Raw genomic sequence first — 26,875 nt, 5'->3', positions numbered from 1 at the left:
TTGGAGCAATTTCTGGACAAGATGGGGATGTAGGGGAGATCCATATGCAAAGTTCTCTGCAGTGGGAGTCTCCCCCTCCACGGAGTCCTCCCTCTCCCACTCACCCCACTCCTCCAAGTGATCAATACTCTCAAATAGAAAAAGAAGTCTCTTGGCAAACTCAACTCTTTCTTTGGTGCATATACATCACTCAGGGCTCTTGTTTAAATGTAGGTTCTGACTCAAGTGAGTCTGGGGCAGAGCCTGAGATTCTACTTTTCTAACATGTCCAAGTGATGCTGATGCTGCGGGTCCATGGACCACACTTTGAGGAGCCAGGCAAAAGGGATTAGAGACTTTGCCCAGACTTGGATTTTGATTTCTATAAAGAGAATATCAGAAAGATGGCACTTTAGCCCATGGAAATACAAGAAATTTCAGGGATGGGATGCGACCCAAAAAACTCCCCTGAATCCTACAAACAACCCCCCAAAAGCAGTTTTGCTTATGGGTAAGGCCATCTAAGTCATTGGCGGTAATTGTGATTCAGTACAAATAATGTTGGAATTGAGGCTGAATTTTAATTCCATCTACTACACTTACTAGCTACGTGATTTTATGAGTTTCACTTCACTTCTCTGAAGCTAAGTTTCCTTATCTGTAAGATATATATAATATAGCATAGCTCACAAGGATTCTCTGAATTCAATTTTTTTAAAAAGCCTGTGTGACATTGCCTGACACATGCTAGAGGCTCAACAAATGCTTATTAAATCTCAACCAAAATATTTTCCAGTTACCCGTGTGAGGCTAGCATTAAAATAAAGCTGGTGGGATAAAAAAAGAATTTTTCAAATGAGATATGTCGGCTTTTAGGTTGATTAAGGCTCAGTGGACAGGATATTTATCGTCAACTAAATGTATCCCCCTCTACCAAAGCAATGCAAATACATTCCCAGCAAATGTCTTCAGGGAAAGGGCATAATTTCATCTTTACCTATTTTTATATTTCTTTACAGTTGCCATGAGAGCATTTTAATAACCTCCATGGAGTTGAAAGTGATGCAGGTAATTGCCATAAGTAATTTAAGGGCTATTAAAGCTAACAAACCTCTCCTGTGAAATACCTTGTTAAGCGGTGATCAGCAGAAAACATGTAAGAATCGGGTGCAGTGTAAATTCAAGCCCTTTCTCCAGTTAAGCTGAAGTGAAAATGTAATTACATTACACATAAGAGGGGTGCAGATATTAAAGCTCTTCCTGCTCCAGGCTGGGGTTGGCTCCAGCTAAGATGCCCTGCTATTCTAATGAGATCCACTTCCTTCAGAAGAGAGGGCGTCATCTCTGCTGTCACTCCCCATCGCCTGAACTGGCAGCTAATTTTCCATGCACACACATCTTAAGATTATAAATCTGAGCGTTTCTTGGTGCGGAGTCCTCAGGGATCTGGTTCCAGCCTTGGATTTGGCCAATCACTCACTGTGTGACCTTGAGCAATTCTTTTTACCTCCCCAGGCAGGAACTACTGCAACTATGAAATGAAAAGATTTTATGGTGTGCCCACAGAGATATCTTCTGGCTCTAAAACTCTTCACTCCTAAACAATTTCTGTACTCAGAAGCCCCTTTTCTGCCTATTTCAACGATTGGAAATATAACCAGAAATCAAAAGTAGGCAGACAGAGAGAGAGAGAAAGAGAGAAAGAAAGAAAGAAAGAAAGAGAAAGAAAGAAAGAAAGAAAGAGAAAAGAAAGAAGAAGGAGGGAGGAAGGAAGGGAGGGAGGAAAGAAGGAGGGAAGGAAAAACACCCACAAGTTGATATTACAAAGTTCATATATTTTATACCTCCCAGAAACTTATAGGCTCATGCAGAGAATCAATTTATTCTTCCTTCATATAGTGGCCCAGTGCTTGATTGCCTTACAGGCTTACAACACATTAGAAGGGACAAGGTAGAAGAAATAGGCAAGAACATTGACAATAATAAGTGAAATCCCAAAGAAGAGAACAGAAAACTTCAAGCAGGCAAGACTTTATCTGGCTGATTCTATATACCTCACATCAAGCACATAGTGTATGCTCGAAAATGCTGAATGGATGAATGAATGAAGCAATGCTTCCACAGAGCAGATACAATTTTTTTTTCAGCACAATGGTCAGGGAACACTTAGTACAGGTACAAATGACCATACACACCTGAAGAGCCTCCTCAAGACTGCTTCACACACTGCGATTAATATCCATGTGTGTAAGAGCTCCCATTGTGGCTCACCAGGTTAAGAACCCAGCTAGTACCTATAAGGACTCAAGTTCAATCCCTGGCCTTGCTCAGTGGGTTAATGATCCAGCGTTGCCGTGAGCCATGGTGTAAGCTGAAGATGCAGGTCAGATTCTGCATTGCTGTGGCTGGGGCATAGGCCAGCAGCTGCAGCTCCTCTTCGACCCCTAGCCTGGGAACTTCCATATGCCATAGGTGCAGTCCTAAAAAGACAAAAAAAAAATTTTACATTAATAATATCCACGTGTGTAGCCAAGACAGCAAGGAAAATTTAAACTGTGTTCAGTAAGCTCTCAATAAGATGGCCAATGATCACCTCTGGTTAAATGTGGTAGATGGAACACATGTATTTCTCTCTGCTCCCTTCTAATATTACTTAAAATGAGAGTCAAGTGATGTATGTGTCTGTGAACTCGCAAGGAAAGAGGGAAAAGGATCCACAGTGGGAAACAGATGTCAGCCAATATTGGCAGGCTAGAGAGCATCAGATGAAATGATCAGAGCTGATAAAGCAGAAGAGCAAGGGCCTGCAGAAGGGAACCAAGAAGCCAGCCAGGTCAGGCCTCAGATCCCTGGAAAGACTCCAGAAATCAGAGGCACTTGAACAAGGAGCATGAAGAGGCGGGCTGCAAACAGAAGGATTCGTTTAAAGTCTGTTAAGATAATAGTTAAATTCTCAGATTCCTTCTCCCACTTTGGCAGGAAACTAGAGGCTTACTTCACAAAGAAAAAATTCGGAGATGACCCTGCCCCAGGATCAAAGCCTATGGTAAACAGAAGCACACATCAAAAAACAGGGGCATGAATGAAAGTCTACATAACAGAAGAGTGAGGCCCCCACACCGCTGTCTCTCTAAGAACACTGGAAGCCTGAGGATATACCCCTCCCAACACCATCAACCCAGCCAGGAAACTGGAGGATTCTTATCTGGGGAAACAGAATACAGCCAGAGAAAAAGAGCTCTAAATACTGATGCTCAGTTTTTACAGATATTAAGTGGTATAGACTGGGAAACTATACTCTCATGCAGGATTTTCCCATGAACAGCTGGATCCCAAGCCACATCCTATTTGACAAGCCATGCCTCTCCCTCATAAAAAGCAACTAATTTCTCCCAATATAATATTCTTAAACACAACTGGACAAAAAAAAAAAAAAAAAAAAAAAAACTGGAAGTAAGCCTCTAAGAAGAAAAACCAACATCAAAGAAACAAAAGAAACTCAGAGGAAATCAGGAGAGCAAAGGGAAAAGAAAAGGCTGAATGTATATAACTGGTATCCTAAGAAGAAAGAAAAAATATTCATCCATGGCAAAAAACAGGATGCCATATTTTTTTTTTTTTTTTTTTTGTCTTTTTGCCATTTCTTGGGCCGCTCTCGCGGCATATGGAGGTTCCCAGGCTAGGGGTCTAATCAGAGCTGTAGCCACTGGCCTACGCCAGAGCCACAGCAACGCGGGATCCGAGCCGCGTCTGCGACCTACACCACAGCTCACGGCAACGCCGGATCTTTAACCCACTGAGCAAGGGCAGGGATCGAACCCGCAACCTCATGGTTCCTAGTCGGATTCGTTAACCACTGCGCCACCACGGGAACTCCGGGGATGCCATATTTTTAACAAAGAGAAAACAAATTAGAACTCTTAACATTTGAAATAAAAGACTCGGTAGAAAAAAAAAAAATATATGCAATGGGACTTCCCATGATGGCTCAGGGGTAACAAACCCAACTAGTATCCATAAGGACATGGATTCGATCCCTGGTCTTGCTCAGTGGGTTAAGGATCCAGCATTGCTGTGACCTGTGGTGTAGGTTGCAGATACAGCTCAGATCCTGCATAGCTGTGGCTGTGGCATAGGCCAGCAGCTACAGCTCTGATTCAACCCCTAGCCTGGGAACTTCTACATGTCATGGGTGTGACCCTAAAATTAAAAAAAAAATTTAAAAAATGCAATGAAAAAGTTAGAATGTAAAGACAATAGATGTTTCAGATCAAGATGGCAGAGTGAGAAGATCCTGAGCTCCTCTCCTCCCACAAACACACCGAAACTACAACTGCATATAGAACAGCTATCTCCAATGGCATTCCCATTGTGGCTCAGCAGAAATGAACCCAGCTATTATCTCTGAGGATGCGGGTTTGATCACTGGCCTCATGCAATACGTTAAGGATCCAGCATTGCAGTGAGCTGCAGTATAGTTCCCAGACATAGCCTGGATCTGGCATTCCTGTGGCTGTGGCCAAAGGCCAGCAGCTGTAGCTCTGACTGATTTGACCCCTAGCCTGGAGATTTCATATGCCTCAGGGGTGGACTTAAAAAAAAAAAAAAAAAAGAACAACTATCTCTGAGAACAGTTTAAGATTAGCAGAACAGATATTCTGTAACTAGGAATATAAAGAAAAGGCCACCTAAGACATGTGAATAGGAGAGGCAGAGATGGAGTCTAATCAGGATCCGCACCCCTCGGACAATGACCCCAAAGTGGGAGGGGCATCACAACTGCAGAGGTTCCCCTTGCAGAGCAAGGGGTACAAGCCCTATGTCAGGTTCCCCACCCTGGGTGACCTGCACTGGAAAGATAAGCCCCTGTATAATATCTGGCTTTGTAAACCAACAGAAACCTGTAGGGCTGTGGGAAATTGAGATTCTGCTCTTACAGGGTTCACACACAGACTCACTTGCTCCAAGCCTCAGAGCAGAGGCAGCAGCCTAAAAAGCACCTGGGTCATCTGAGGATATTTATTGACTAATTTTAGGGTATGTGTCAGAGAGGCAGAGATTTGACAGAACTCTCTCTGGGAAGAGAACACTGGTGTACACTTTTCTTTTATTATTCTTCCACCCAGGTGGCCTGGCACTTGCAGGCACCATTCCTGTCACTCTCTATAAACCTGGCTAACACCATATACCCCAGCCCAGCACTCCCCTGAGGACCCACTCCACTCAATGCACTCACCCTGACCAGCCCCTTTAAATATGAAAAGGCAGTAAAGATCATCTAAATTGAAAAGGAAGAAGCAAAACTGTCAGTATTTGCAGAAGACTTGAAACTATATATAGAGAACTCTAAAGATTCCACCAAAAAAAAAAAAAAAACTACTAGAAAAAAATAAATGCATTCAGTAAAGTTGCAGGATAGAAAAATCAATGTACAAAAATTTGTTGCATTTCTACACACTGATAATAAACTATCAGAAGAGAAATTCTAAAAACAATCTAATTTACAATTGCATCAAAGATAATAAAATACCTAGAATAAATTTAACCAAGGAGTGAAAGATTTGCCCTTTGAAAACTATAAGACACTGATGAAAAAAATTTAAGACAACACAAATAAATGGAAAGATATACCATGTACACGAATTGGAAGAATCAATATTGTTAAAGTGGCTATACTACCCAAAGCAATCTACAGATTTAATGCATTCCCAATCAAAACACGAAGGGCCTTTTTTCATAGAACAAGTTATCCTAAAATCTGAATGGAGCCATGAAAGACACTGAACAGTCAAAGCCATCTTACAAAAGAAGAACAAAGCTGTGAGTATCATGCCTGCTGATTTTAAATGATACTACAGAGCTGTAGTAATCACAACTGTATGATACTGGCACATAGACCAATGGAATAGAATAGAGAGCCCAGAAATAAACCCACATTTATATGGCCAAATAATTTATGACAAAGAAACCAAGAATACACAGTGGAGACAAGACATTCTCTTCAATTAACAATATTGGGAATACAGGCAAAAGAATGAAACTGGACTATTTTTTAACACCATTTACAAAAGTCAACTCAAAATAGATTAAAAACTTAAATGCAAGACTTGAAACCATGAAACTCTTAGAAGAAAACACAGACAGTATAACATGGTCTTAGGAATATTTATTTGGATCTCTTTCCTCAGCCAAGGGGGAAAAAAGCAAAAATAAATAAATAAGAATACATCACATTAAAAAAACCAAAAGCTGGAGTTCCCATCGTGGCTCAGCAGTTAGTGAACCGGACTAGCATCCATGAGGACAAGGGTTCAATCCCTGGCCTCACCCAGCGGGTTAAGGATGCGGCATTGCCGGGAGCTGTGGTGTAGGTTGCAGATGTGGCTTGGATCCCGCATTGTTGTGGCTATGGCATAGGCTGGCGGCTACAGCTCCAATTATAGCGCTAGCCTGGGAACCTTCATATGCCATGGGTGTGGCCCTAAAATAAAGACCAAAAAATAAATAAATAATAAATAATAAAAATCCATCAATAAACACATATATACATATATATATACATACACACAACATAGATGTACATACATGACATATTCACATATACACACATATAATATCCAATAAGGTATAACTTAGCCATAAATGAGAATGATAGCTTGCCATTTGTGACAATATGGATGGTCCTAAAGGGTATTATTCTAATTGAAATAAGTCAGACAGGAAAAAAAAAGAAAAACAATACCATGATTTCACTTACCCGTGGAATCTAAAATAAACAAACAGGGAGTTCCCGTCGTGGCGCAGTGGTTAACGAATCCGACTAGGAACCATGAGGTTGCAAGTTTGATCCCTGCCCTTGCTCAGTGGATTAACGATCCGGCATTGCCATGAGCTGTGGCGTAGGTCGCAGACGCGGCTCGGATCCCGCGTTGCTGTGGCTCTGGCGTAGGCTGGCGGCTACAGCTCCGATTAGACCCCTAGCCTGGGAACCTCCCATATACCGCAGGAGCGGCCCAAGAAATGGCAAAAAGACAAAAAAATAAATAAATAAAATAAATAAATAAACAAACAAACAAAACAAAACAGAAAGAACAAACAGATACAGATACAGAGAACAAACTGGTGATTGCCAGAGGTGAGAGGGATGGGGATTGGGAAAAATAGATGAAGGTGATTAAGGGGTACAAATTTCCAGTTATAAAATCAAAGTTACAAGATATAATGTACAGCATAGGGAATATAATCAATAATATTGTAATAAATTTGTATGTGGATAGATGGGGACCAGACTTACCATCATGATCAATTCATAATGTATATAATCATCAATCCCTATGTTGTACCCCTGAAACTAATATATTTTATGTCAACTCTACTTCAATTTTTAAAAATTTAAAAGGAAATAAAAAATAAGAGAATAGTGTCAAGAGAATCTCTCAGAAAGCAGAACAAAAAGACAATAGAAGAGAAGAGGAAATTTGAGTATTAATCACTAACCACTGTGTAACAGAGTTCCAGAAAAAAGAACAGAGTAAAATGAAAAGGAAATTATAAAAATGTTGATGCACAAAATATTTTCATATCTGAGAGACATAAAAGAGCCTATTGAGTGTATAGCACAATGAGTAAAGAGATTGCCACATCAAGTGACACTGCTATGAAATCTCAGAGCACTGGGGATAAAGAGAAGATACTAAAATCTTCAATCATTAGTAACTAGTTCCTGTACAAATGATTGGAAATATGAATGTCACCTGACTTCTCAACAACACAGTCAAAACTCAGAGTCAAGGGAGAAACAACTTCAAATTTTAAATGAATATCTGCATCCCAGAATTCTACATTCAAATGATCAATTGAGGATGAAGAGAGAATAATACATATTAACACTTTCAGTTCTCAAAAAAATATTTCTCATGCACACGTTTTTAAGAAGCTACTAAAGGATGTGATCCCTTGAAATCAGAGTAGATACTAAGGACGAGAAAGACGTGGGTTACAGGAAAGAAGAGGTACATTCTGAGGGAGAGGCAAAGGGAAGGGGCAGAAGCACATCTGTACAGCTCAGCAGGTCTAGAGCACAGCCTGACTAGACAGAGCAAGAGGATACAGTGACATCTCCAAGAACAAAGTAAAGCTGAGATTTTGGGTTGGGTGGGAACTGATAGTCTTTGGTGTTGAAGAGTGAAAACAATTACTGATGGGAACATACTCGTATAAGCAAGTGGGAAAAAATGAGGTAATGATGAACTCCAGGAAGGAAAATATTTTGAACAAGAAAAGTAATCATGTTGCTGAAATCTCAGCTGTCTCTGTACACCGATGCCAAATAGAAACTTGGAGACAGAGTTAGAGGAAACAAAAAAAGTAGCTTTCATTGCCAGGCAAAGAGGGGAACACAGCAGGCTAGTGCCTCAAGGACTATGCCCCCCCTTGGAGAGGGTAGGGAAGAGTCTTACCGTGTTTGAGGAATGGGGCGTGACCAGCTCATGGACATTTTCCTGACTGATGGGTGGTGAGGTCATTGAGAGTCAGCGTCATCAACCTTCTGGTTCCAACCAGTCTGGGGTCTACATGCTTGCAGGCAGCATACAGCTGACTTCTTCCACCTGGTTGGTGGGGGCTTCAGCACCTGCAAAACAGCTTCAAAGACATGGCTCAGAATATGATCTGTAGTCTTTGAAGAACTGAAGGCCCTTAACTTTGTTGAATGGCTGAATTATTATTGCTGTTTTCTTTTTTCTGTGTTTTTTTTTTTTTTTCACTTCTCTGATTAAATTGGTTTTTTGACTAAAGTTTTTCTATAGATAAAAAGGCAGGGGGAAGACATGAGCAGGGGTCCACTCCGGGAAGGCCTCCCAGGTCCTACTGGGTTACAATCACAAAATACTAAACAGAAAATTAGGCAAACATTTTGCATTGTTTTAACTAAAAATTTTGATATATTTAGAAAACAAGGGGAAAAGCAACGATGTTGGATCATCTAAAGATGTGAAATCCTCACCAAAAAGAAGCCAAAAAAAAGTGAAAACAATGATAAAATTTAATAAATCAAAAACCAGCATTCAACTCAAAAGAGATTATGGAGGAGTAGGGCAGAGGATTTCTGGTTTGTTTGTGTGTGTGTGTATTGCGGGGGAGACGGGGTGGTTCTTTTTCTCTTTAACAGCCTTCTAATTCTATTTGATGTGGGTAAAAAATTTAAATGACTTTAAAAAATGAAATCAGACTGTCCTAAGAAATCTGACCCAAGCTTGTGGTTATGCTAGAAGTTTTCACCTAATGTGGGGAGTACGCTCAATCAAGTCAGCATGAACATAGCATAAATGCTAAAGGAAACTGACCAGACGGTAAACCCAAGATGACCTGAGACATCATCAAAGTCCAAGAGATCATGTCCAAAGGGGCAGGGCAAGAGGCACTGAAAATACTCTGGAGCCTGAGCTTGGCACTGGGTGAGCATACATGTTTTTTTATTAAAATGCTCAAGAATGTTGAAGAGCTCTACCACAGGGAAAATGGCCATGGGGAATATGGTTAAGCCTCCAGTTCTGCTTGATAATAACCAGCTCTGCACTTCAGCTCCATGGTCCCTAATGGATAACTGAGCATCAGGTGCTCATGAAAAAAATGCCATAACATTGCTGTCCAGGTATGTAATGGTTTGAGACTAGGTAGTGATGGCTCAGTAATCATGAAGGTAGGTACTCAGGGGCTTGAATCCATCTTTATTTCAATAAGCAACTGGAGCCCCAGATTCCACTTTCCCCGGAAGCAGCAACTTCCTGCGCACACCCAGCCCTGTGGTTTCATTGACCCCCAAGCCTGGGCAGGATCATTGCTGCTGAGGGCAGACAACACCGAGGGCAGAGAACATTGGGCTGGCCCAGGAAGTGATCTACAGAACAAAAATATCTAGCACAGGCAAGAAAGATTTCCTTCAAAAGGGTTATGTTTTCTGTTAAGCTTTAGTGCTTAAAGCTTCCATTACATGAAATATTCACTTGTGTAGAACAGCTCATTCCCCAGTAATATGAGATTAATGAGGCATCCCTGAACATAAAAACTACCGAACTGGCTCAGATCAATGGTCTGGCCTGTCCAGTATCCTCTCTCTCTTAGAGGGCGTACGAGAATAGGAAATTGAGAGACGGAAGCAACTGGATTTAGGACCTGGTGTCACCACTTTGCATTGTGTGACTTTGGGCAAGTTTCTCTGGTCCCGGCCTCAATTTACTCGTCTGCAAGATAGAAGTAATAAGACCTTCTTCTTGGTGGTGGTGTGACAATGCAATGAGAGGACATCCTTAAAATTATATTTCAGACTATAACACAGTCCAAATATGTTCATTCATTTAACTGAATGATATGTGAAAGCTAAATAGCTGGTGTCTACCATGAGTTTCTTTTGTGTTCTGAAATTTAACTTCTTTTTATAAATCTAATCACTGGCTTTTCTATGAAACATGTTTTTTAAAACTCCTAATCTGTTCTGAATTTAGGATCTCTAATATTCTATAAAATATTAGTACATTTGACTTCAAAAAAATGGGTTGGGGGGTTCACAGAAACTTTTAAAACCTAGGAAATCATATAACTTAGTAGTTTCCTATCCCTTCTCACCTAGTACCTGAATCCCTCTGGACCCACCCCCTGTTCACTTGTGTTTGTAGTGAAGGCCTCCTGGATTGGGGTGTGGTAGGTAAGGCTGAAGCTTAACAGGGGCTGGAAGAAAGAACTGAGCTAAGTTAAGTGATTAAACTTTAATAGACTTCTTGCATGTCTTCAGATGGTGGTCTGTGGCAAACGACTAAGCCCGTGGGTTTGACAGCTGGCTAAACATGCTTCCCTGTGGGGCTCACCCGAGGAGGGGGCATCTAGATGTATGGCATAAAAAAGAAGTGAACTTTCAGTACCATTTTGGTTAATAGTCCAATATAAGTTTTCAGTTTTTTATGCCTCTGTTAGGGGACCATGGTGGAGGAGAAAGGCAGGAGGAGGGGTGTCAGATAAAGAGCCAGTCCTAAATCAGGCTCCACTTCCAGCACAAGGCTTTGGACAAGGTACTTTTCCTCCTGGGACCTCAGCTTGTACAAATAAGGGATACAAAGTAGATCATGGGTTTTCAAATATTCTTTGTGGATTCCGGTTTTCCGGTAATGCGTTGGATCACATCTGGAGAGGCAGAGAAAATGGTAAGAACATGGAGGCAAAGGCATGTCTGTGTCTCTCCCCTAGATCCCATGTAACAAGAACAGTTTTAAACCATGCTTGAAGCAAAAAAAAAAAAAAATGGAGGTCCCATCGTTATGCAGCAGAAAAGAATCCAACTAGGAACCATGAGCTTGAGGGTTTGATCCCTGGCCTCGCTCAGTGGGTTAAGCATCTGGCATTCCCGTGAGCTGTGGTGTAGGTTGCAGATGTGGCGCAGATCCCACATTGCTGTGGCTTTGGTGTAGGCTGGCAGCCGTAGCTCCGATTCGACCCCTAGCCTGGGAACCTCCATATGCCCTAAAAAGCCAAAAAAAAACAAACAAACAAACAAAAAAAAAACACAACAACAACAAAAAAAACCCATGCTTGATCCATTTTATTTTAAGATTTTTAAAGAGAGAGGTCCCTGGCTAAGAAAACATTTAAGGACCCCTGAATCATACAGCCCTAATGTCCTTTCCAATCTCATAATTCTCTGATAAACACTCTGTGGCACAGTATGTATGAAATAGATGAATTTCGGTGTTGGAGGTATAAACTCATGAGGTGTATCTGTATTAGCATACCAAGGTAGGAATGCTGGCTGGAACCATCCCATACATCTTCAAGGAAATGAATATCTACTCAGTAAGTATTTATCATCATGTAAACCATCACAATGTGTTCGCCAAAGTAGGAAGAGATATAACCTGCCTTTGTAGGACTTACAGTATGGAGGAGGGAGGCTGAAACACATAGAACAAGGACAACTCAACCCTTCACTTCCACCCACCCCCAAAAAAGGTGCATAGTTAAGTGAGATACTATTAAGGTACAAACTCTGAACCTGTCTGCATATAGCAGTAGGGGACATCATCAAAGGAAATGGGTCCAGGAAGTGAGAAAGGGTGTCATGAAAGAGACCTTCAAGGCAACAGCTAATGTCCAAGAACTAAACATTAAAATTCTTTAAAGGTTTCGAACTGAATAAGCTTGTGGCTCAGCAGTAACAAACCCAACTAGTATCTGTGAGGATGCAGGTTCGACTCCTGCATGGTAAGAACGTGGAGGCAAAGGCATGTCTGTGTCTGGCCTAACTCAGCGGGTTAAGGATCCGACGTTTCCATGAGCTGTGGTGTAGGTCACCGATGCAGCTCAGATCTTGCATTGCTATGGCTGTGGTGTAGGCTGGCAGCTGCAACTCAGATTCAACCTCTAGCCTGGGAAATTCCATATGCCGCAGGTATGCTCCCTCCCCCCAAAAAGGCAAACTGCATAAGCTTGAATTTAGAAAGATCAGCATTAACTAATCATGCTGACATGAAAAACACTTTATTTTGTGATTGAACAGTTTTCCTTCCCCCCTTAATTCCATACTTCCTTTAAATTTTATTCCAGAAAAGTTTGAGAAAGGATCTATGGTCAAGAGACACAGCTTTGTTAGCCCAATAATTCAGTAATTCATGGAAGTTATGCTGTAAAATGTGTAAGTATTAGCCAAGGAAAAGATGTGTCTCATATATTTTCCTACCACAGAATCTAAAAGACCTGATTTAGAGACAAGATTGTACTCTGCTTTTATACAGAATCTTGACATACCCCAAAAACAATATACAAGTCTTAACCTTACAAAAAATATGAGTAGGGAACTACATTCAATAACTTGTAATAACCTATAATGGAAAAGAATCTGAAAAAGAATATATATATATATATATATATATGACTTTGCTGTATACCTGTAACTAACACAGCATTGTAAATAAACTTCACTTCAATTAAAATATATATATATATACATATATATAGAACTGTATTTTGTGGAGCTCCTAGCCACAAAAGCCTTTCTGTGTCCCCATTTCTTGTTTGTAGGAAATAGGCTTTATTCAACCTCCATGACCTTCACTGAGTTCCAAAGGGCAGGTTCAAGTGTGTGCACCTCAGGGAAGGAAAGAGAAGGGTTGCAGACACAAGGATGGAGCAGTCAAGAAAAAATAGCTCAGCCTTGGGGCAGTGTCCTGGTTTCTCCTCAAGGGATATATAGAACCATATCTTCAAGCTCTTCTGCAGAATTAAAACCCCCACCAAATGGAAGATGCTAACTTCTTGATGAAGCATTCCTCATTTCAGAAAGAAGGTCACAGTTCCATAACCTCAGAACAACAGAAGAGCAGAAGCCATCACAAAACCACTTGACCCCAGATGATGTGTGGATTGAAGGAATGCAGGCCCCACAGGCACCCCAATCCTTATCAGCAATCCCACCCCTCTGACTATAAAACTCCACACAAGCCACCACTGCCCCCAGGTTGGAGACACCAAGTTTAGAGGGCATTAGCCCACTGTGGCCCCCTTTTCCTGGCAAAGCAATAAAGCTATTCTCTTCTACTTCACTTAAAACTCTATCTTCAAGATTCAATTTGATACTGGTGTACAGAGGCCAAATTTTGTCTACAGTCAGACGGCCAAAGTTGAGCCTCAGTGCTACCATTTATTAGGCAGGCAGTATTGGCAATTTATTAACCTTCATGGGGCTGGATTTTCATGACTATAAAAAAATGAGACTATCAATACCCACATCAAAATGTTGAAGTTAGGATTTAATAAGATAATGGGTAATAAAAGGGTTCAACATGGTGTCTACTTATCTTTATTATTGCTCAAACAGCCATTAACTTTAGATGGAAAATAAACTATTAGGGTTAAAGTGCGTCTGTGGTTAGTGTTTCTAATGGAATAGCCTAGAAAGAGTTGAACATTCAAGATATAATTGATTTTTATCTGCACTTTAAATGAAAATTGCCCCCATATCTTTAGTTTTGTCTTAAGAAAATCTACAAACCCATATCTTATGGCTAAATCAACATTGTTTAGTCCATAGCCAATTTAGTTCTGCAAGGGTTGGGGGGGTCCTTTGATGTGAGCAGACAACTGAAGGTAGGAGACTGATGCACTGGAGAGTTTGAATCCCATTTTTTTTTTTCTGCTGGATCAGTGTGGCCCCCTCGCTAATCAGTAAGCAGTATTAAATTGCACCAAGGACACAAAGTCCAGCTTGAGGGGTTGTTTTTGTGTTTGTTTGGTTTTGTTTTGTATCATCACGAAGCCCCCAGGGAATCTAAATATCACCGCTGCTGCTCCTGTGGTTGTTTTCCAAGTGGTCCCCAATATTCTTTCCCTCCACAGCATTAAATTAACAGTGTCCTGTAGGATTGAAATCAGACCTGACATTAACTAGTGAGAATATGAAGACTAGCATTAAACAGAGGAGGGTGAACCAGTAAAACAAGGGTCCTCAAAATGTGGTTCCCTGGAATCTGTTTAGAAATGTGAATTCCAACATCAGAATCAGCATCACCCGGGAACTTGTTAGAAATGCAAATTCTCGGGCCCCACCCAAGACCTAGCTCATCCTCTGGGGATGGAGCCTAGCACACACTGGTATAACAGCCCTCACTGGTATAACAGCCCTCCAGGTGATTTCGATGCATGTTTATATCTAAGAGCCACTTAAGTAAAACAAAGGTTTCTAATAGCAGCTGAAAGAACTTAGGTTAGGCAAAGGAAGTGAGTTGTCAGAGAACGAATAGCAATTGAGTATTAAAGGCTGAATTGTAAGGACATAACAACAGCTACCATAGTCATAAAAGCCTTATATAATTACTTCCCAGGTTTATCTTTCCCACTCAGCCATAAGCACCAAGAAATCATGAACCACTGTCTTGTTTATGGTACCGGGATATAGCAGTCACTGTAAGCTCTGTTATGTGTCAGTAACAAAACAACCCTAATCTCAGTGGCTTTAAACAACAAAGGCTTCTTTCTCACTAATGTTAAGCATCCTAAGGGATTGGTGGGGCTCTGCCCCACATCATTCTTACTCCAAAGTGACAGAGACCATTGAGAATTGTTGAAGCAGAGGGAAAGGGATTGTGGCGTTTGGAGGTTCTTTCCAGCGATGGCACTTACCACTTCTGCACACATTTCATTGGCCAAAGCAAGTCATATGATCAACCTGAGTTCAGTGGGGCAGCCATGCTATTCACCTCAGAGGAGAGAAGTACATATGTGTAGACAGCTAATAATTATACAAGAAGGACTAGCCCCTGGGGATGGTGTCCTCATTTCCCAGCAGAGAAAATAGAGATGGAGAGAAGTTATGTAATTTGCCTCTAGTCCCTCAGCCGCTAAGTATCAGAGCTGAATTTTGGTTTGTCTGATTCCAAAGTTCATGCTGAAAAACACTGTGCCGCACTGTTGAACATGGAGACGATGGGAAGAAGGAAATGGTTTTGCAAGAGATAAATTCAGCTTTAGATGGTTGTCAGACTTGAAGTAGAAGTCCGCACAGCAACTCGGAATATGGAACTAGAGGAGACCGGAGAACTAAACGCATTTGGAATGGGAACTTTCACGTGATTTCTCTCAAAGACAGAAGGAAACCAAGCAGGGCCCTGTGGGCTCCTGGGCACACAAGCCTTTCTGTGTCCCCAGTTTCTTGCTTTTAGAGAATAAATTTCAGCCTCCATGACCTTCCCTGAGTTCCAAAAAGCAGGTTCAAAAAGTTACTAATCAGAGGAAGCAGCGACCAGGGAGGAGCAGTCAAGAAACAATAGTGCAGCCTTGAGGCAGGGGCCTAGTCCCTCCTCCAGGAATATAGATAACGTTATTTGAGTTCTTCTGCAGAGTTAACCACCCCCAACAAATGGAAGCCATTAAAGAAGCATTCTTTATTCTGGACAGAAGACCACCAGGCCCGTTTAAACCAGCTTTGAAAACAATGCAACACTGACCCTTATCTGTGGCCCTATTTTTCTCTCCCCAAACTATAAAACCACCTCCCAATCTCCCCTAAGGGGGTCACCATCTTGAGGCACTAGCTTGCTGTGACCCTCCTTTGCCTGGCAAAGCAATAAAGCTATTTTTTCTTCCCCCAAAACTCTATCTCTGTGCTTCTATTTGGTACCAATGAACAGAAGCCAAGTTCTGGCAATAAGAAGCACAAATGGAAAAAAAAAAAAAAAAAACAGTCCCCAGCATATGTGCTGGTTGGGGAAGAAAAGAAAGCTAATAAGAAAGTATTTATGAAAGAAAGGAAAAAACCCAAGAGGAAGATCTTCAGGGAGAGCACGTGGTCAAAACTACCTGTTACAATGGGATTGTAACAAAACAAAAATGTTTTTTTTTAATTTTTTAATTTTTTTTCCCTTTTTTTAGGGCTGCACCTGCGGCATATAGATATCCTCAGGCTAGGGCTCAAATCAGAACTGCAGCTGCCAGCCTACACCACAGCCACAGCAAAACTGGACTTGAGGCACATCTGTAACCTACATGGCAGATTGCATCAATGCCAGATCCAATGCCAGATCCTCCATTGAACGAGGCCAAGGATGCAACCCACATCCTCGTAGATATTATTGGGTTATATACCTGCCAAGCCACAGCAGGAACTCCAAAAAATAATTTTTTTAATTCATTAAATATGAATAGGAAGAAATCTGACATGTCCTCCAAGGAGCAGATTTAATAAAGCAGTAGAACAGGAGACTCTAAATTTCTAGGGCCAGAAAGAGAAAAGAAAGGGTGGGTGTGAGCCAAAAAATTGAAATGTTTAGAAATAGAAACCATAATATAAACAATATATGGGCGGGTTAAATGGCAGGCCTGGGGGTCCATATTTTACAAAGGGAAACATACAAACAGGAAAGACGGAGAATGGAAGCAAATGAGACAGAGGCACACAGAGAGATTACAAGGATGCCATGGAAATGGAATGGATTGAGTCCATTAGGCAGGCTGCAATGATGACTTCAATAGACAGCAGGTCTTTTCTTGCTCTGAAATAGGGAAAGTGTGAGAGGATAAAGGGAGGGAAATTGCTGATAGTAGATAAAGTCAAGGGCTCTGGGAGTACACAATTGATGACTAAATCTAGCCACAAGCCAGCCCCAAATCACAAAAGATTTCATCTTCCTGCATCCAAATGTTCTATCTGCCTGGTCCACACCTGGATATCTCCAGGGATTTCTTTCACTCTGTGCAACCAACTTCCTTTTCTTTCCCCCAATTGGAAGATCACATGGGTTTAGAAAATTGATCACTCCTCTGGCAGATAGAGCTATTTGTCACCCAATAGCCATTTTCCTTATCTTCCTTATTAAATGGCCCAAGTCTTTTCAGAGCACCCCTAACACACATGAATTCTTGCTTTCCCAGCCTCCCTTATATTTCTAGCCAAAAGGACAAAAGTGGTAGCAGATGTGTCTCTTAGTTGGCTTGTGGAGATGTGTGCTGACAAATCACATTGGGATTGGGAATTTCAGAGCATTGCAGTGTATGACTCCCATAAAAAAAAAAAAAAAAAAAAAGCCATAGGAGTTCCCGTCGTGGCTCAGTGGTTAATGAATCCAACTAGGGACCATGAGGTTGCGGGTTCAATCCCTGGCCTTATTCAGCGCATTAAGGATCCGGTGTTGCTGTGAGCTGTGGTGTAGGTTGAAAACGCTGCTCAGATCCTGTGTTGCTGTGGCTCTGGCGTAGGCCAGTGGCTACAGCTCCAATTCGACCCCTAGCCTGGGAACCTCCATATGCCATGGGAGCGGCCCAAGAAAATGGCAAAAAGAAAAAAAAAAAAAAAGCCGTAATGAGATAGGAGAAATCCTACTGATTTAGTTGACTGTGCTCTTCAATAGAGAGCTCAGAGCAACACCTTTCTGGTCTCCCTTTTCCCCTTTTCCATGCCTAATCCTGGGGGTATCATTTCGTGTCCAATAGGGAATGACCAAGAGAAACAAACATCATCTCCTCTAACCTAATTCTTAACGGCCAGACCATGGAATCACACAGTTCTCAGGGTACGGAGATAATGAGCTGCTCTCAGAGAAGAACATTGGTTCTGGAAACATCTCAAAGATAATGGATGAATGATTCTTTAAACCTCACAGCGCGGTTCTATCCTTACCTCTGCTGTGTTGATAGATGCCCCCTTAATGTCTTAGAAAACTCTAAATAAAGAGGAAAATTCATTACTATTACTTAAGGTCTAATTTGTTAATTGTATAACTTCACTAAAAATTAAGATTCTTGGAGTTCTGGTTGTGACTCAGTGGGTTAAGAACTCAACAATCTCCTTGAGGATGCTGGTTCAATCTCTGGCCTCACTCAGGATCTAGTGTTGCTGCAAACTGCAGCATAGGTCAAAGATGCGGCTTGGATCCAGTGTTGAAAAGGAAAAAAAAATTAACATTCTTTTGAAAGAGTAAACAATCACTATTCTTTTGAAAGAGTAAACGATCACATAGTATTTTTAAAACTGATACCTGGACTTGGAATCTAACAGATTAGATTTCCCCAAACTTATTAATTGGTTATAAACATTTATTTAATAAGATGTTCTAAACAGTTTAAAATTATGATTCTAATATTTCATATTTTCTGAGAAATTAACAAAATACAAAAAATAAAACAAGTTTAAGTTTGTTGAATTTAAATTTGAAAATCTAAATAATTTTCTTATGCTTTAAACTGGTTACAAAATTCTAATTTTATCATATATTTTTATGTTCTTCCTTCCTAGGGATTTTTGTTTTACATCATATCAACTTTTCCCAAAGCTTAAGTGGTGTACTAGTCATGAAAGAAAAAGAATACCATCTCAGACTAGATGAAATGCAAGGTTCTGGAATTTTACATTCTGTAGATTTTGATTGGCCAAGTGTCCTAATTGTGTAGACTACTGTGATTTAAACTCAAGCTTTGGGCACTGAGTCTCTTTTTATAATAAAGTTTTACTTGTTACATTATGAGACTTTTTTATGTCTCTACCCTTCATATATGTTTTAAACTTTTGAAATGTTGCTCTTCTAGAAATGATGTGTTACTCTTTAGGTGACTGACATTTCTTACCATGAAGGTTTTAAATGTCTCTGCGGATATTAATTCAAAACTTATATAATCAGGAGTTCCCATTGTGGCACAGCAGAAATGAATCCGACTAGGAACCATGAGGTTGTGGGTTCGATCCCTGGCCTCCCTCAGTGGGTCGAGGACCTGGTGTTGCCGTGAGCTGTGGTATAAGTCACAGACGTGGCTCAGATCTGGTGTTGCTGTGGCTGTGTATATGCTGGCAGCTACAGCTCCAATTTGACCCCTAGCCTGGGAACCTCCATATGCAGCGGGTGCAGCCCTATAAAGACAAAGACAAAAAAAAAAAAAAAAAAAAAACACCTCATATAATCAATAAGAATTACATATAGCTATCATATTTATCTAAAGGTATACTATATAAAGTATGCTTTTGTATGCTTTATACTAACTTTCTGAGTTTCATTTTAATGCTCTCATAGACTTAATGATCATAATTATCGTTCTCTTTCCGATGCTCAAGTTGTCTCAACTTAGCCAGCAGAAGTCCCTTTAAGCTGGTTCCTTTATCCTTTGAGCACTGCCTTGAATATTTTTGCAAAGGTGAAAATCAGCACTGCTGGCTATCAAGCTATGATAAACAATTTCTAATAAACATAGTCAAAGTGGCTAGAGGAAAAAAAGTTCTCTGAGTGATTTCTGCTTTTTTATGAGTGACATCCCCAACCTAGCATTGATTCTTTGGCCTTCTGAACAAGGGTTACTGAGATACTCAATTGCTGAACTGCTCCTGGCTTTTGACATTATTCAGTTTTCAGAGATGGTACCCGTTTCCCCAATCTCTCCATAGAATCACTCAACAGAAGTACAAATTATATAATAAACTCTCCCATTTCCCTTTTACTTAGATACCCAAGATTCCTTAATGTGTTCTTCCTTGCTCACCAAACTAAATAAATCTAAATACATTCCAGGATTTCCAGTTGTGGCTCTTTGGGTTAAGAACCCGACTAGGATCCATGAGGATTTGGGTTCAATCCCTGGTCTTGCTCAGTGGGTTAAGGATCTGCCATTGCTACAAGCTGTAGTGGAGGTTGTGGATGCACCTTGGATCTGGCATTGCTGTGGTGGTGGCTGTGGCATAGGCCAAAAGCTGCAGCTCTGATTCACCCCTAACCTGGGAAATTTCATATGCTGGCAGGTGCAGCCCTAAAAAAAAAACAAAAAACAAAACAAAACAAAAAACCAAAAAATAATAAATAAATAAGTTCCAGATGTTGACTGGTGGGTTGACACCTTAAATGCATTCTAGCTTTCTAGCAAGACCAAGATGTTCTAGATCCATCCTGAATGTTCCTGCTTAAACACAGGAATTAGCTACTTTTTAAGAAGATGTAGAAAGATCTTTTAGTGGGTAAAACAAAAACAGATGAAATATGGCACTAGACCCATACATGAGAGTTAGCGATGCACAAAGCCACTGTTGAAATTATTATTGCCATGGGGCCATTTTTTTTAGAAAGAATATCTATTTCTTTATACAGTTATGTACCCTACGTTTTTAGACTCTGATTTTATTCATTAGTAAGATTTTCTTCAACATGGACTTTTGCAGGTGCAAATATGGCTTATCACCTACTGTCCATGAGTTCTCACCAACTGAGGAAAACGGGAGGATGAAATAGAGTCTTTACTTAAAACGAACAAACAAACAAACAAACAAACCCTACCTTACAGAACATGAATGGTCTGTGAACAAAAGAGAGTTTTCATTTCCCTTCGCATACCTTAAACTGAGTCCACTCACATGGATTCACTCTTTTTTTGCCTTTTCTAGGGCCGCTCCCACGGCATATGGAGATTCCCAGGCTAGGGGTCCAATCAGAGCTGTAGCTGCCAGCCTATGCCACAGCCACAGCAGCGCAGGATCCAAGCCACATCTGTGACCTACACTACAGCTCACAGCAACGCTGGATCCTTAACCCACTGAGCAAGGCCAAGGATCGAACCTGCAACCTCATGGTTCCTAGTCAGATTTGTTTACCACTGAGCCACGATGGGAGCACCTCACATGTGTTAAAAGAATGAAAGACTTCTTTCTAGACAAGTCCCAACATGGTGTTCCTATTGTATAGAAAGAGAAGGTGGAGGAGGGGGGGAGAGGTAAGCAAGTAGGAGGGAAGGAGAAGAGGAGAAAGAGCAGAGAAAGGGGAAAGGAACTAGAGAGCTAGTTCCTTGTATATAAAAGGGGCTCTATGACATCTAAATAATTGTGTTGGCATCTGGGTTAACTCAGGGGCCATCTAAGTGCTAGGCATATGTGTGAATGCTCAGAAAAACAGCTGAAGGAGTTCCCTTTGTGGCTCAGTACATTAGGAACCCAACATGGTATCTATGAGGATCAGGTTTGATCCCTGACCTCATTCATTGGGTTAAGGATCCAATGCTGCCACCAGGCTGCAGCATAGGTCACAGATGTGGCTTGGATCCAGCCTTGCTGTGCCTGTGTCTATGGTGTAGGCTGGCAGTTGCAGCTTTTATTTGACCCCTAGCCTGGGAACTTTGGTATGCCACAGGTTCAGCCCTAAAAACAAAACAACAACAACAAAAAAAGAAGCCAACATGGATGTTTATCATAGAACAGGTTTGATCAAACATTCAATCATAGTAATACTATACTTTTTAGGGTGAATTTCTAGAACCAGGGGCTCTGAGCGCAAGCATAAAGCTTAAATTTTTAATATGTATTGTCAAACAGCCCTTTGGAAAAACTGTTAATATTTTAAAGTTTTTCCAATATTGTAGATGAAATTAACTCCCTATTTTTATTACCCCTTCTTTTCTGAACTTTAATTTTGTCAAAGTTACTTATAGACATAACTTAGAGAATCAAAGAGTTCTATGAGTTGGTTTTGTCCTCTTTTATAAGAATAGCCCCTTGCCCTGCCTCTCCAACCACCTACCTCCCTCTTCTCCCCAACTTGCCACTGCCAGCTCCTTCCTTATAGGCAGTTGCTTTCAGTGCAAGATATTCAGGTGAGTATTGCGACATTTTTCCTCCATTTTACTATGTGATATGACTATGTTAGGACTTTTTGTGGTTTCCCTTTCATCAATGTTTATTAATTCCCTATATTAGTCTTCTTTCACACCACTGCCTCTCTTCCTAATCACAGGCATGCTCATTTCCCCACCTCCCCCATACGGACATTTATAACAGGTATAATTATCAATATTCAGTGTGAACAGTGAACAAACTTGACGGGCAAAGGCTCAGAGGGAGTTAGTCTGCCCTCATCATCTTTACATGGACCACCCCAACCCCCGCCAACGCTGGAGCCATCTCCGCCTCCCCTCACTGTGTACTCTCCACTCCACTCCGTCATTTGTCCCTCAAACATTCTCCATTTATGTCACACCTCTCCTCAAAAACACTTAACTGTGCTCAGCTCATCTCTGGGATAAGAAAAGGCGTCTTTACTTTCTGACTCCACCTCATATATCGAAACACATTCCTCCCAAATATCAACATAAAAGTCTCCTGCATGCATATGTCTCCTCAATGGTCTAGTCCCCAGTAATTCTAAGGGGATTTGTAAATAAGTTTTTCAGCTGAAATTCTCTTGACCATCAATTCCTTCTATGACAACTCACATCTTACCTGTCTTCCAAAGCTTAAACCCATCTCTTTCAGAATGTTTTTCCATGGAGTTCCCATCGTGGTGCAGTGGAAACGAGTCCAACTAGGAACTATGAGGTTGTGGGTTCAATCCCTGGCCTCACTCAGCAGGTTAAGGATCTGGCATTGCCGTGAACTCTGGTGTAGTTCACAGATGCAGCTTGGATTGACACTGCTGTGGCTGTGGCGTAGGCCAGCAGCTACAGCTCCCATTAGACCACTAGCCTGGGAATCTCCATATGCCCTGGAGGGTGCAGACCTAAAAAAGAAAAAGAGAGAGATGGGAGAAGATGGTGCATGGTCAGGCCACTCAACACGGCCATTCTCTTGCTCTCTGTCCATCCCCTGCTCTCCCAGTGCCTGCTCCACCTTCACCCTATGCACATGGTTGACCTTCCTATGAACTTGCCCCAGGCCCAGCTAGTGATTGTTCTTATCAAAGGGGTGGTGGAGATCCTGTCTTGGCCCAGTAGTAACGAACCCAACTAGTATCCATGAGGCCATGGGTTCGATCCATGGCCTTGCTCAGTGGGTTAAAGATCTAGTATTGCTGTGGCTGTGGTGTAGGCTGGCAGCTGCAGCTCTGATTTGACCCCTAGCCTGGGAAATTCCATATGCACAAAAAGACAAAAAGGGGGGGGAGGGTGGTGAGAGGTGTAGCCCTCTGCTGGTTTCCCTGGTAACCAATGAGCCAACCTGACCAATTGCCCATATAACTGGCAGTCTTCTCTCCCCTACCAGGAGCGAAGACTGCCACCATGCCCCCCGCCCCCGACACACATGGTGGGTGTGGCTCTAGGACCTTGCTTCAGAAGTGTAAGTTCCCCCATGTGTTTAACCATTGATGTCTCTGTTGCTAACTCCAGGCTCCTTCTTCAGTCTTAAAGCTGGGCCAGCACAGTCCTTGCAGATCCGTCGGGTACAGCCCACCATACGACATCTGTAAGCCATGGAGAGAGGCCTGGGGCGAGTCCTTCCCTTATAGAAGGAACCAATCCTGCCAACACCTTAATTTCAGACTTCCAACTTCCAGAACCATATAAACATAAATCTCTATTGTGTAAACCATCCAGCTTATGATCCTTTATTAGAGGAGTCCAAGCAGACTAACATAGACCCAGTACCTGAACATTTTACCTGTTTGGAGAAGCACACCCTCTTCTTTTCAAATCGCTTTCACCTTCAATTATATGTCATATAAGAGCAAGCAAGAAAATGATGCAGAAACTAGTACCCTCACTGGCATGCACCAGTGACTTCCACAGTGGCCATTAGAGGCCATTCTTGACAGGGAGGTGCCAACACAATACAATCAGTCTGGATTATTTCTCTGGGTTTTTGTTTTTGTTTGTTTTTTGTTTTTTTTTTTTTTTTTGGTTGTTGCTGTGTTTTTTTGTTTTTTGGTTTTTTTCCCCCTTTTTAGAGCCACACCCAAGGCATATGGAAATTCCCAGGCTAGGGATTGAATTAGAGCTACAGCTGCCAGCCTACACCACAGCCACAGTAATGTCAGATCCGAGCCATGTCTGTGACCTACACCACAGCTCATGGCAACACCGGATCCTTAACCCATAGAGCAATGCCAGGGATTGAACTCGCATCCTCATGGATACTAGTCAGGTTCGTTAACCACTGAGCCGCAATGGGAACTCCTGGATTATTTATTTGGAGGAGCATCTTCTCGCCATGAGATTACTGATCCAACATGAAGAACAAGACCCTTCATGGCAGTATTGGTAAAAATGACACCCCTTGAGGATGAGGATTCTGTGAAAACAGAAAGTACAAAGAGAATTATTATAGAAGTGAGGAAAAAAGCAAAAGGCTGTCCTTCCAGGAAGGGCAAATGGCTGCTTGTGTTCATGACACATCAGCCAAAGCATGAGCCAGAGGCTACGTGGAACCTTATCAAGGTTTCTCCTGGACAATATACTCTATGTCAATTTCAGCAGAGGAATAAAAGGCAAGGGATCATTCGAGATTGCTCTTTTCCAGGAGTGAAAATCCACAGTGATACGAGAGTTGTGTGTATTCAGCAATGCCAAAGCAAAGACTTATGAAAATTAAAGCTACCCCCTAGGCTGAGGAGTTGGGGAGAGTTTGGTCCCCTGAACAGAGTATAAGAAGGCAAAAGAACTTTTTACCACCTCATCTGGGGACCATTTTTCCCGGATAGTCTTGGACAAGATCTAACTACATAACTGATGAGATCATAACTTTCAAATATGGTGTCTTTTAGCCCTCATGAGATTTAATCATACTAGTAGTGAACTTGAAGAAAACTGTAAAGTTCTAGATCTTTTGGAACCAGAAAAAAGAGGAAGCTGGGTTCTGTGCGGGACGATGAGTGATAAGACCATGACCAAGAAAAAGGAACCCAAATCACTAAACAACTTGTGTTTTGGTCAAAGTGAAATAAGTTGCAACTGGATCGTCAGTTTCTGTTGGATGGGACAGCAGCTTTGTCACTGAAGCACGTTATTGTGTCTACTGTCCCCCAGACTTGGCACATAACACAGGTGTGCACTGGGAGGGTTACAGGGCCAGGATAGCCTCCAATCAGGAGGAGGAGAAGTGCTTCTATTCCACTGAGATGCCACCTCCTAAGTCACAGACAACTCAGGGCATGCTTGGTTTCACCGCACTTGTTCATCAGAGGTTTGTGCAGCCCTGTGTGCTGGAGAAGCAAGCAAGACAAAGGCACCTTATTTGTAGGCCTCTTGGCAGGACGAGGTTCCCATTAGGTCACAGATGTGTTGGACAAGAACAGAGTTTCCAGGACACTGAATGTAAGCTAGATCACTTTTAAGATGATGGATTTTAGTCTTGGGAAATTCTGGTCTAGGTAAAATGGAAGCCTTGATGGGAAGGAAGTAAACAGAAATTGCCTGTAGAGATGTATTATTATAAAAAAGAACATAGGAACAAGATGGCTCACTAAAGCATCAGGGCTGTGGGTTGGGTTATGACAGGGGATGAAGGCAAGCCTGCCATTTGAAGATCCTATAGAAAGTGTGTCTTGGACAGATCTTACATTTTTAATTGGCAAGATAGGGTAGGAAAAACATGATTGACTCCAGCTGCAACACAGTTTGAGGCAATGTGGGAGGGGCTTGGTAGGATTTCCACTGATTTTCACTGCTGGGCAGAATGAATGAGTCCAACCTCATCTATGCTTTGAGACGAAAGGATGGGTGGGAAGACGCAGATGCAAATATTCCTCAAGGAGCAGAGGTTATTAGAAAGGAGGTTCTGAATAGGGAAATTAAGTAAGCATGTAGAAGAATTCCTGTTCAAAAAGGAGGGACATCTCATTTTGCAAATCTAACAGATACCTGGAGAAAATCATCTTAAGAGGAAAATATGTTGGTCAGAAATAGACCATAGAGAAAATGTTCACAATATGGGATGATGCGATGGGAAATGTGTACTACATTCAATATCGCAGAGGCTAAGGGAATATAGAGGAAATTTTGAGCCCTTAGATCTAAGGAGATCTAAGGCTGGTCCCTAAGTCAATAGGGCATCAAATTTCACTGCTATTGAGAGAAAAGGAACAGATGATGTTACTGTTACTTTCCTAAGCTGATCTGCTGAGAAAGACAAAAGCCAAGAAGTGAAGTTTTGTGAGACAAAGGTCAGGTGATTTTTCCCCATGTAACCACTATTCATTCAGTTAACTTTTTCTTTGTTTGCCAGATATTTTAGGAGCACTCTGCCCTTACCTCATCACTATTTCCATCCCTCCTTTCAAGTTTTCCAACCACTTTCCTGGGGCTTGAAAACCTTTGATTGATAATATCATGTTATCAATGGTGGTTTCTGTTCTCACAATTTCTCAAGCCAAGCAATATTCAGCTACGCAGCAAGTGCATTTACTGATTTTTTACTGTCAAAGGATACAGATGGATTCATGCTGTTCTTGGACCTTGGGAGCTAAGCTAGTCACAGAAGCAGCTGTGGGAGCAGCATTGGGAACAGTGTGAACAAAGATGTGTTCCAGCAGTTTCCATTGTGCATCAGTGGATTAAGAACTCAACATAGTCTCCATGAGGATTCAGGTTCAATCCCTGGCCTCTCTCAGTGGGTTAAGGATCCGGTGTTACAGCAAGCTGCAGCATAGGTTGCAGAGCTGCTCGGATCTGCTTTTGATGTGGCTGT

The 26,875-nt window shown here is 41.6% G+C and overlaps 2 long non-coding RNA genes across 4 annotated transcripts in view; one reads left to right on the top strand and one right to left on the bottom strand.

The window, feature by feature from the left end:
* LOC146404708 (uncharacterized) overlaps positions 1 to 26,875 on the top strand; it is a 618,617-nt gene that overhangs the window by 68,881 nt on the left and 522,861 nt on the right. The gene's annotated exons all lie outside the window — the stretch shown is intronic.
* The window catches only part of LOC146404711 (uncharacterized), an 89,679-nt gene that overhangs the window by 39,451 nt on the left and 23,353 nt on the right, over positions 1 to 26,875 (bottom strand). Inside the window, exon 3 of one of the 2 annotated variants that reach the window (XR_014841564.1) lies at positions 8,439 to 8,622. This is a non-coding gene — a long non-coding RNA (uncharacterized LOC146404711). Of the gene's footprint in view, positions 1 to 6,130; positions 8,623 to 26,875 lie in introns of those variants that run through there. The other variant, XR_014841563.1, reaches the window with a different exon arrangement.

Source organism: Sus scrofa, chromosome 3 (assembly GCF_054392235.1).
Source record: "Sus scrofa isolate SSC_HxYL_T2T_F1_AM1 chromosome 3, Sscrofa_HxYL_maternal_Yorkshire_Landrace_v2.0, whole genome shotgun sequence".
Classification (NCBI taxonomy): domain Eukaryota; kingdom Metazoa; phylum Chordata; class Mammalia; order Artiodactyla; family Suidae; genus Sus; species Sus scrofa.
Note: the sequence above shows the minus strand (reverse complement) of the source record. Positions and strands in the feature narration are given on the sequence as shown.